Source organism: Dipteris shenzhenensis, chromosome 6, assembly GCF_047967505.1.
Source record: "Dipteris shenzhenensis isolate YYH24624 ecotype China chromosome 6, Dip_SZ_1.0, whole genome shotgun sequence".
Taxonomy (NCBI): Eukaryota; Viridiplantae; Streptophyta; class Polypodiopsida; order Gleicheniales; family Dipteridaceae; genus Dipteris; species Dipteris shenzhenensis.
In genome coordinates, this window is record NC_141601.1 from 36229038 (window position 1) to 36239120 (window position 10083).

Below are 10083 nucleotides of genomic sequence, written 5' to 3' on the forward strand. Positions count from 1 at the left end.
AAAATCATGCACATGGTTCCTTATGTCTCAATGGCCTCCCAAAAATTATTGTTTTAATAGAGTATTTTTCATCTGTGAGAAAACCCTAAAACTAATTGTATTCCCTATGGGCTGAATAAAAACCATAAACCTGTTATTTTTTGTATGTTAGAAAACCATAACCCTAATGTTTTCCACAAATGGAGTGGCAGGGGCAAGTTGGAAGGCGTTGTGGGACTGGAGAGTCAAATTTATTCAATTTCAAGTGTAGGAATAAAAAATATAATGTAGGGTATAAACCCCAACCAAATTTTTTGATTTTAAACTCAGGCTATCTTGCATGCATACTAGGCATGTACATGGATTTTCAACCCAAAATATGGTCACATGATGTTAGATATCATGCTTCCATGGCATATTTTAGGCTGAAAATCCATCTACATGCTTGGTATGCATGCAGGATAGCCTGGGTTTAAAATCAAAAATTTTGGTTAGGGTTTCTACCCTAAACCCTATTTTTTATTCCCTACTAGTTGAAGACAAAGCAATGATTTTTGTTGCTAAAATGGAACCTAGAATTATACTAATGATTTTGAATCACATAATAGTTGCACAGTAGACTAGCCTCAAGAGCTGGGAGATGCTTGCTATAGAGAGGTTGATAAGATAGTTGGGAGTCTGGAATTTCCTTGAAAAAGTAAAATGTCGTCGTGTTTTGAAATAATAAAAATCTTGCAGACATTTCTTGAACTTGTGGGTGGATATTCTCATGGTGCTCATAATACCTGATTTTGTATCGACCTGCTCCCATGTTAGTACTTAAATGTTTTAAGTAGCCCGGTGGTTGAAATCTGATGATTAACTATAACCAATCTAAAGGGCACTAGCACTATGCAATAACTTTTAGGATAGCATGGTAGAAGTGTAGGGATATCACAGTAGTAGTGCAGGATTAGTGTAGGACTGAGTTATTGCTAGTGCAATGGTTGGTTGCACTAGGATATGAACAGCCACCAGTGCGATGATTTGCTTCTATTATTACAAGATTAATGGATTCGTTATGGGAAACCAGTGCGGTGGTTGTTGAGATATACTAAAAGCAAGCATGGGATGAAATCTGACGGCTAACAAAATGATAAATAGTCTAAAGGGCATTGTTTTTGTATAGCACTATGCAACAAATTTTAGGATAGCATCGCAGTAGTGTAGGGATATCATGGTAGTAGTGCAGGATTAGTGTAGGATAAGTTATCACCAATGTGATGGTTGGTTTGCACTAGGATATGACTAGCCACCAGCGTGGTGGTTTGCTTCTATTATTATAAGATGAATGGATTTGTAGGATGTGTGGATTCATTATGGAAAACCAGCACGGTGGTTGTTGGGATATACTAAAAACAAGCATGGGTTTTACCATTTGCGATTTACAAAAACAATAGAATGAAACTAGCATGGTGGTTGTTTGGGATATACTAAAAATGAAGCAGTCTCAATATAAACTCCATTTTATAGGACAAGTGGACAAATTGTTTCCTTCAATGAGACTACATACATTTTCTTAGTATTATCTCAGTCGTCCTCGTCCACTACCCCAAGACACCCCAAGATGTGCTCACGATTGTCTAAATCCAATTTGAAGACACTCTTGCCCTTCTTTTGTTGTGGGGCACAGGTTGCATCTGGAACTTAATAGCTCTTACTAGATGAGAGTACACAAATGTTTGTGGACTCTTATGTAGCAGTTCATAATTGTGGCCTATCTTGGATGTTTTTTTATACCAAAAAGCTCCGACTACTACATCCCACTTCTCATAGGTTGTTCCCCAATTATCCTTAAATGTTTCCTCAACCTTGTACTTAGGTTTTGTGCACTACAATAGAAAGCATGGGTCATCTTCCTCGTTCTCCCCAGAATCTACAACAACTGCAAAGTTATCCCCCTCTTCCAAACAGTCAGTGAGGTCATCAAAACTCTCCCCAAATTGTGGTGAGTCGTTTGTCTCTCCATTGTTTGTCACTCCATCTGAACGTAGAGGAAAAACTTGAACTCGCTCCCATGTCTTAACAGTTGCAATGTTCTCACAATCGTCATAATCCCCTATGATGCACACACACTGCAAAAACAAGAAAGTTTTCTCATTTTAATCAGTTGGTTGTTTGGAAAGCCCCATATGCTATGCAGACCACGAACTTCTTTAATTTTCTCACAATCATGTCAGCTTCTCCTTTGCACTTCCTCCACTTTCACTTCATGGAACTCTGTGCGTACTACAGTATTCTTAAGGCTTTGTTTACTGTATGTTGAATGCACGCCTGTGGAGAGGTTGGATTTAAGCCATGTTACAGCATCATGGGCATCATTGAGTTTTTCTTGAGGGCATGCTAATTGGTGTTTAAACATAGCTTGCTCCATAATAGCACCGCATCCATAATGTTCACACTTGCCATGGCTAGACCCAAAGAAATTCCCATCATGTCTAGACCCGGTCAAGGATTTGAACCTTGAGACAAGCATGGGGATTTTCCTTTTTCAGCCATTTCTAATGCAATAGAAAAGCATGCTGCACAAATAGGGTGTCATGTTCCCTATCATCTGGAATGTAGAAATGGTAAGTGCATTGCATTGACCTAGACCCCTGTGAGTCAGCAACAAGATTGGTATCAAGTGTGGAAGAATCAAGCAAATGATTGTACGTGATATTGACCTACAAGCTCCCTTGGCTGGGTGCTCTTATATGACAATAGCCATCTCTTTTTATCAGATCCTTCAACATTGACATTTTCAAATCTCCTCCATTTTGGAGCAACGTGTATGTCTTCCCTCATTTCATTTGGATAGACATTGAATGTCTTCTTCTTCAGCTTCAAAATGCAATTCTTGCATGTGCCACAAATGCATTCAATCCTGTGCCACTCACGGTCTCCCTTTGGACAAACCACTAGCTCCCAGAGAGACCTCAAGCTGCAAAACTTGCCCTCCCTTGCAACACATGATGAGGATCCAGGTGGCCTACAGACTACAGATTCATTGGGGAGACATGGGCATCAATCCCCCATGGAGCAATGCTCCAACACGACCAATTCTCAAGTCATTCATAGCTTGCCAGGCCAAGTCAAAGTCTACATTTCTATCTTTGAGTTTCCTGATGTACCAGGGCTTACAATGCTCAAAGCTCCTCTACCCAATTGAAATGTCTGGATTCTGATCCACAAACTTGAGATACAACTCCGTCTGCTGACCCCCAACATGTGGGAACAACAGAACAATGAGCTTGCTTTTTGCTACTACTAAAAGAATACAAAACACAATCTAATTAGAGTATATAATGAAGCAAAACAATTTTCAACCATCGCGCTGGTTTAGGACACTCACAATTTCAATCACTAGGCTAGTTTAGGACATGTTTAGGACAATCAACCACCGGTGTGGTTTAGGACACATTTAGGACAATCACAATTTCAACCACCGAGATGGTTTGGCCTAATGGTCTCAACTTCACATATTAGACAATAACAAGTATATTGCTTTTCATTTCTAAATTTCACCATTAGAAAATAATAATATATTGCTTTTCAATTCTGAATTCCACAATTTAACAGTGGTATATGACCTGAATAGCAGGAAATTAAATTTATCAAATTTAAGTACTAAGAAACATAATAATTTCAACAATTGGGCTGGTCAATAACGAATGTCTGTTCAACCACACTGGTTCAAGACAATCACGTAACTGGTGATTGAGCCGAAGCAGCCACGGTTGCATGATGTTCCAACCACCGGGCTGGTTTAGTAAAATAACAATATATTGCAAAATATATTGCTGTTAATTCCTGGTCAACCATGCCACTGGTCTGGAAAACAACTAATGTCTATTCAACCACGCTGGTTTAGGACAATCACATAACTAGCAATTGAGTTGAACCAGCCTATGGTTACATGATGTTCCAACCACTGGGCTGGTTTAGGACAATCACATTTAGTCCAAGCCTAGTTTAAGAAATGAAACAAGTAAACTATCCCAAAGCTCAATCACAAACAACCACCAAGCTGGTTTAGGCACCACTAACCTGCCTTGTATCTAGCATGTGTATGATGTGCTCCTCAAACACCTTGCATTTTGTCTTCTTCTTACAAATGTCCTTTCTATTTGGAGAAACTCTCGTATTTTCATGCCAAAATGTTGTCATTGTAGCAATGACTTCCGCACTTAGGCTGTCTCTCCTTTTCTTGCATTCTGTTGAAGCCCACAAGCTTCTCGGATCGGGATGATCGTGCATTGCTTCTACTCTATGTTCAACTGATGGAGCCACGTTTGTCCTTCTGATTGACAACATCCTCGACATTGTGCCCCCAAGCAGTTTATAATTTGTCTCAAGGGGCACCAACATAGCTAATGTCGCCCTCTTTGCAGCTAGTTGATCTAAGCTGTGCACCCCTTTCACTTTTTGTGGGTCATTTCTCATGTTAGAGAGCATCGCCTCTTGGGCATGCATCTCTTGAGGTGTTGGTAGGGTTGTTACTCTACGAGCTTTAGGGTGCAAGCTAAATCTTGTGAAGACTCGAGAGTGGTAATCACCTAAATGGCCTGATGTTGTTGCTGCCTTGAATGCTTCATCATCCATTGCTTCCCATTGCGGGTTCTTCCATCTAAACCTTCTATATGTGAAAGTCATGCAAAGATTTTGCCTTCCAATGAAATAACTGCAAAATTTGGGATCTATTAATACATACTATACTGATCATTTTTTATACAAACAAGAATTGTAAAATGTGCTTACCAAAATGTCACATCTGAAGTGTTCAATCAACATTGCACTAAATCTTCAGCATGCTAATGTTCTTGTTTTCCATCCATTGTCAAATAGCTCAGACAACCAGTTCAATTCTAAGCTCTTCCAAGTGTAACTAATCTTTGTTTTACTTAATTGCCTACAACTTGCAAAGAAATCAAAAAATCATGGAAATGGAAGAAACCAGCTCAACCTAGCATTTCTTCCATGAGTAGATGTCTTCATAGCATTTCTCACATCATTAAACATTCTATTTCTATATGATTCACTTATCTCCACATCCTTGGAAGCGGCCATTTTGGACTATCAAAAGAAGGCAAGGGAAGAGATTCTAATCTACCATACTATCCTTCTTCATCTGGCACAATGAACATTGAGTCATATAAAAAGATCCCATCTATTTTTAATTCTAATGGTGTGTGCACATATATGTTTGCATGGGTAAAGACATGCTGAATATATATCTGTGGCGCTGTGTTACTGCCAAGAGACACTTTAAAATCTAAGAGCCTTACCTTCCAATGTTTGGAGATGTCCAATGCATCCTTCAAACCCACTTTGTAGCACCCACAATTAGTGGGTTGCATTATGATCCAAGCATATTTCCTATAGAGGTGAGGAATCCATTCCCCATGCTCATCCTTAACATTCTTCAATACAATAGACTGTAAACTACTTCTATATCTATCATTTTCTACTTCCATAGTTTCTGCTCCTGTACCATATGATTAAAGTTAGCTCTTTGTACCTCTTTCTACTTCCATAGACCCTCAAAATTTATGTCTTCTCTTCTCTCTCTCTCTCTCTCTCTCTCTCTCTCTCTCTCTCTCTCTCTCTCTCTCTCTCTCTTTCTCTCTTTCTCTCTCTCTCTCTCTCCTTTAACTAAATCTCTCACAAAAAAAAACAAAAAAATCATTTCAAAAAACATAGAATACTTCTCTCTCTCTCATTCTATCTTCCAAGGTACGAGGTATTCATCCCCTACAATATTTCCCCATTAGAGCTTCTCCTATTCCCTTCGTTGAGCACATCCCCTCACACAAACAAACAGCAAATTATTTTGAAATACTTCGTTTAAGATATGCTCTCTTCCTGCTCTATTGCTCCACAAACGAAGAAAACATTATCAAGATCATATCACTCTCTCTGTCCCTCCCAAAATTCTTTGATTAGGATCTATTTTTCTTCCTTCTTTCTCAAATACTTCTAAAATCTAGTAGTTTGAAATACTATCTCTGTCTCTCTCCCTCAATCATCCCCTCAAACGGAAGAAAACATAGCAGTTCGAAATATAGTCTCTCTCTCTCTCTCTCTCTCTCTCTCTCTCTTCGCTTCCTCTAGCTACCCCTCCTATACTAGTGAAGAAACAAATGACTATTTTATGTCTCTCTCCCTCACTCATCCCCTCAAACAGATTAAAAAACATAGTAGTTTCAAATATAATCTCTCTCTCTCTCTCTCTCTCTCTCTCTCTCTCTCTCTCCCCCCCTTCCTCTATTGATCCCTCCTATACTAATGAAGAAACAAATGACTATTTTCTGTCTCTCTCACTCACTCATCCTGACAAAACTTTCAAGGTGAAATCACTTCATTACCTAGAAAGTATGTGTTCCTTCTTTCGAATTCGACTCTCTATACTCCAAAAAGGTAGAGAAAGAGCCGAAAACAATAGAACACCCATTTTTCTCACTCCTTCCAAGCAAATTTAGGTCACAACTTCAGGAGTTGACTCTTTATACTCCAAAAAGGTAGGGAAAGAATAAAAAATGAGCGAACACCCATTTTTCTCACTCCTTTCGAGTAGATTTAGGTCACAACTTTGGTTTCTAAGAGAGAGTGAAATAAGTAGAGACTGAATGGAAGAGAAGAGGGATGAACATAGGTTGGGTAGAAGTTTCTTTGAGAGATTTTATAATGTGGAAGAAAAACAACGTGAGCAAAGAGGAGAGAGGATGACTAATCAATAGTGGAATGAAGATATTTTGAAACCAACTGCTAGAAAGTGGGGAGGAATGAATGTTTGAAACATTTTGGAAGAGAGAGAATAGGTAGAGAGTTGGTTAGGAAGTCAAAGTTTGGGCCAAATGGTTGAACCATATGGAAAAAGTGAGCATAGTTCTAGCTAGGGGATAGTTTACCATGGGAGGAAAACAAGGAGGCATGCCAAAGATAATTTTTTATTGTGAAGCACCAATGACATTTTTTGGGGTATTTTGAAAAAAAACTGAAATTTCCCCTAGATTTGGGGAGCCTATGTTACAGAGAAGTCAACATGGCATAATCTCCTTCATGGATACCATATTCCCTTATCCAAGCCTCTAATATTTTAGTAATTCTCCAAAGGGACCCTTTTTTAGTCCAAATCTTATGTAATGCGCTTACAATCCTTTTGGACCACTATGGCTCCAAGGAAATTCCTAACAGAATCCATAAGCGAATTGCCCTATGTAGAATGGCCTCTTCTTGATCCATTCATTGTAAATAAATTTAGGATGAAGAGAGGCCTACTGTTCAATCATTAACGAAATTTCCTTTTGGTTCAAAATTTATGTGTATGAGTTGATTTACACCCTCCATTGTATTTATACATTGATTCAAGTTAGTCTTCATTCACAAAACAACATCCATGTGAAGCACCAATGACGTTTTTTGGGGTATTTTGAAAAAAAACTAAAATTTCCCCTATATTTGGGGAGCCTATGTTACAGAGAAGTCAACATGGCATAATCTCCTTCATGGATACCATATTCCCTTATCCAAGCCTCTAATATTTTAGTAATTCTCCAAAGGGCCCCTTTTTTAGTCCAAATTTTATGTAATGCATTTACAATCCTTTTGGACCACTATGGCTCCAAGGAAATTCCTAACAGAATCCATAAGCGAATTGCCCTATGTAGAATGGCCTCTTCTTGATCCATTCATTGTAAATAAATTTACGATGAAGATAGGCCTACTGTTCAATCATTAACGAAATTTCCTTTTGGTTCAAAATTTATGGGTATGAGTTGATTTACACCCTCCATTGTATTTATACATTGAAATTAGTCTTCATTCACAAAACAACATCCATGTGGGTATGCAAGGAGGTGGTGGAAAAGTTTCTTCATAATCTCCTGTACCTAGTATCAAATGTTAAAGATGATTTTGAGAAGGTATACCATTTTAGATGCATAGTTAGTCAGGAAAGTTTAATAACAAGGTACCAAGTTATGCCTGGAATTTGTTAGATGGGATATGCTTATATGTGATGAAAAAATAATCATGGCGCATGGATTCCTACAGGTTTGATGTAATGGACACAATTGAGATAGAGATACATATGCAAAAGCTCCATCAACCTCTGCAAAAGAATATCTGATGAAAAAGATGCAAAAAAGATTGTAATTTAAAGTTAATTTGCTACTTATTTGATTGAATGTTCATAAAGTAATGATTTTTAATAAAGACTAATGATCTGCTTATTGCAATTGTGAGGATGGTATCAAAATTGATCATTTTGGGATGTGAACTTTGGGTCTAGAACAATGTTCTTGGCATTCTAATATGTGAAATGAACCAATGTTTAAATTCTCAATTGATGACGTACAAGTAGAGATGCATTGAAAAATAGTGACAAAATCTTGGTGGGGTCACCAAGAAAAAATGTGACTATTAGGTGAAGGGCATTTTGAAAAAAATTATAGATTCATATAGAAAAAACATGTCTTTTAATCATATAATATTCATAGATAAGGTATTAATAGGCCACGGGTTTACAATATTTATATATAGTTCCTAAATCATTGTTTTACTAGTATGCCCATCTTGCATAGCCACTCCAAATAGCCTTAAGGAACCTTTTGGACAATATTTTACGTGTTTCTATGGGATGTAATTTTATAGACATGTAGATGGCATTGTTTTCAAGGGAAGAAAATGTAATCTTAGAGTAGTTTGAGATGTGGGGACATAATCCCTTGCCTAGAATCCTAGGAAGCGATGTACTCTCAAACAATAGAAGAGTAATCTTAGATGCTCGCCATTGATGCACATACTTCTAGGAGGGGTTATAGCTCATAGACAAGTAGAGAATGTGGATAGAGATGGAGGACATTTTGGATGTTGATGGACATGGGGGGGTATGCCTACATATTTATGAGTGACCCCCCTCAAGACATGATAGGGCTTAAGTTTGCTTGAAGAGGAGTCCTCCAGATAGGGAGGGAGTGTGCTTTGATGGCAAGAGTGGCAATTACTACCACCTTTCTACATGCACATGATATTTTCATGTTTGACATTGCTCTCTATGCAACTACCCTTTTTTTTTCTATGCAAGCAATGTTGAACCTACTGTAAGACAAAGAATTTGGTTTCATTGGTTGCTAACTCCGATCATGATCAAGAGACCAGAGCACAAGTGGATACTAATGTTATAAGTTCATGTTTTTACTTTAAGATATCCAAAAGGTGGCCATATTGCTCCAATATTGTCTTTTTCTACTTTCTGCTGCCACCGATCATATTATATCTTGCTTGAAGTTTAGGCACTTTGTTAACTGCATACATAAGTGGGGAAGACCTTGTTCCTATTATTTTAGTTGAAGAGAACATGTTTCTTTGACCTTTTATTCGACACTGAATCTGGATGGAGCTTGAGATTGGTAAGAACTTTTAATCTTTTGGAAATTCCTCCAAAATATGGTAATCACCTTATTGCAGTTAGTTCTCATCAAATGCACATTTAATGACCTAAACCATGGTTTCAACAAATAATTAAATATTGATGCTTCTGTCTTACACTTTGAATTTGAGTATGAAAGAATGATCTTGTATGTGTATTGTGATCACTAATTGTGATCATTATTTCAGGTAACATTAACATTATTCCTTCCTTTTGAATGTGTATTGTGATCACTAATTGTGATCATTATTTCAACAGAAGGGATTTTCAGATCTTTGTTTTGCACAATTTTTACATACAGAAGCGTACCCATTTAAAGGGGGTATTCACAGATTGCATAGGATTAAAAGGGTGCATTTTATTCATGAAAATTTCATAGATAAGGGACTTTTAAATTAGGCCTTGAATACACATGATAATATAGAGGATTTACATGTAGTGAAACCCCTGAGTATCACATTGTGCACTCTCCCCCAAGGGGCTCTCAAGCCTCCACATAGCAAACCAAGACAACCATGTGTCATCTGTGTTTGCTTCTCATGCAAAATGCATCCTTTTAATCTATAATAGATAGATGTGCAATGAAATAGATACAAAACTTGAGTTCTATCATGGCCGAGTCTGGACTCTCCCCCAAGGCTCTCTCAAGTCTT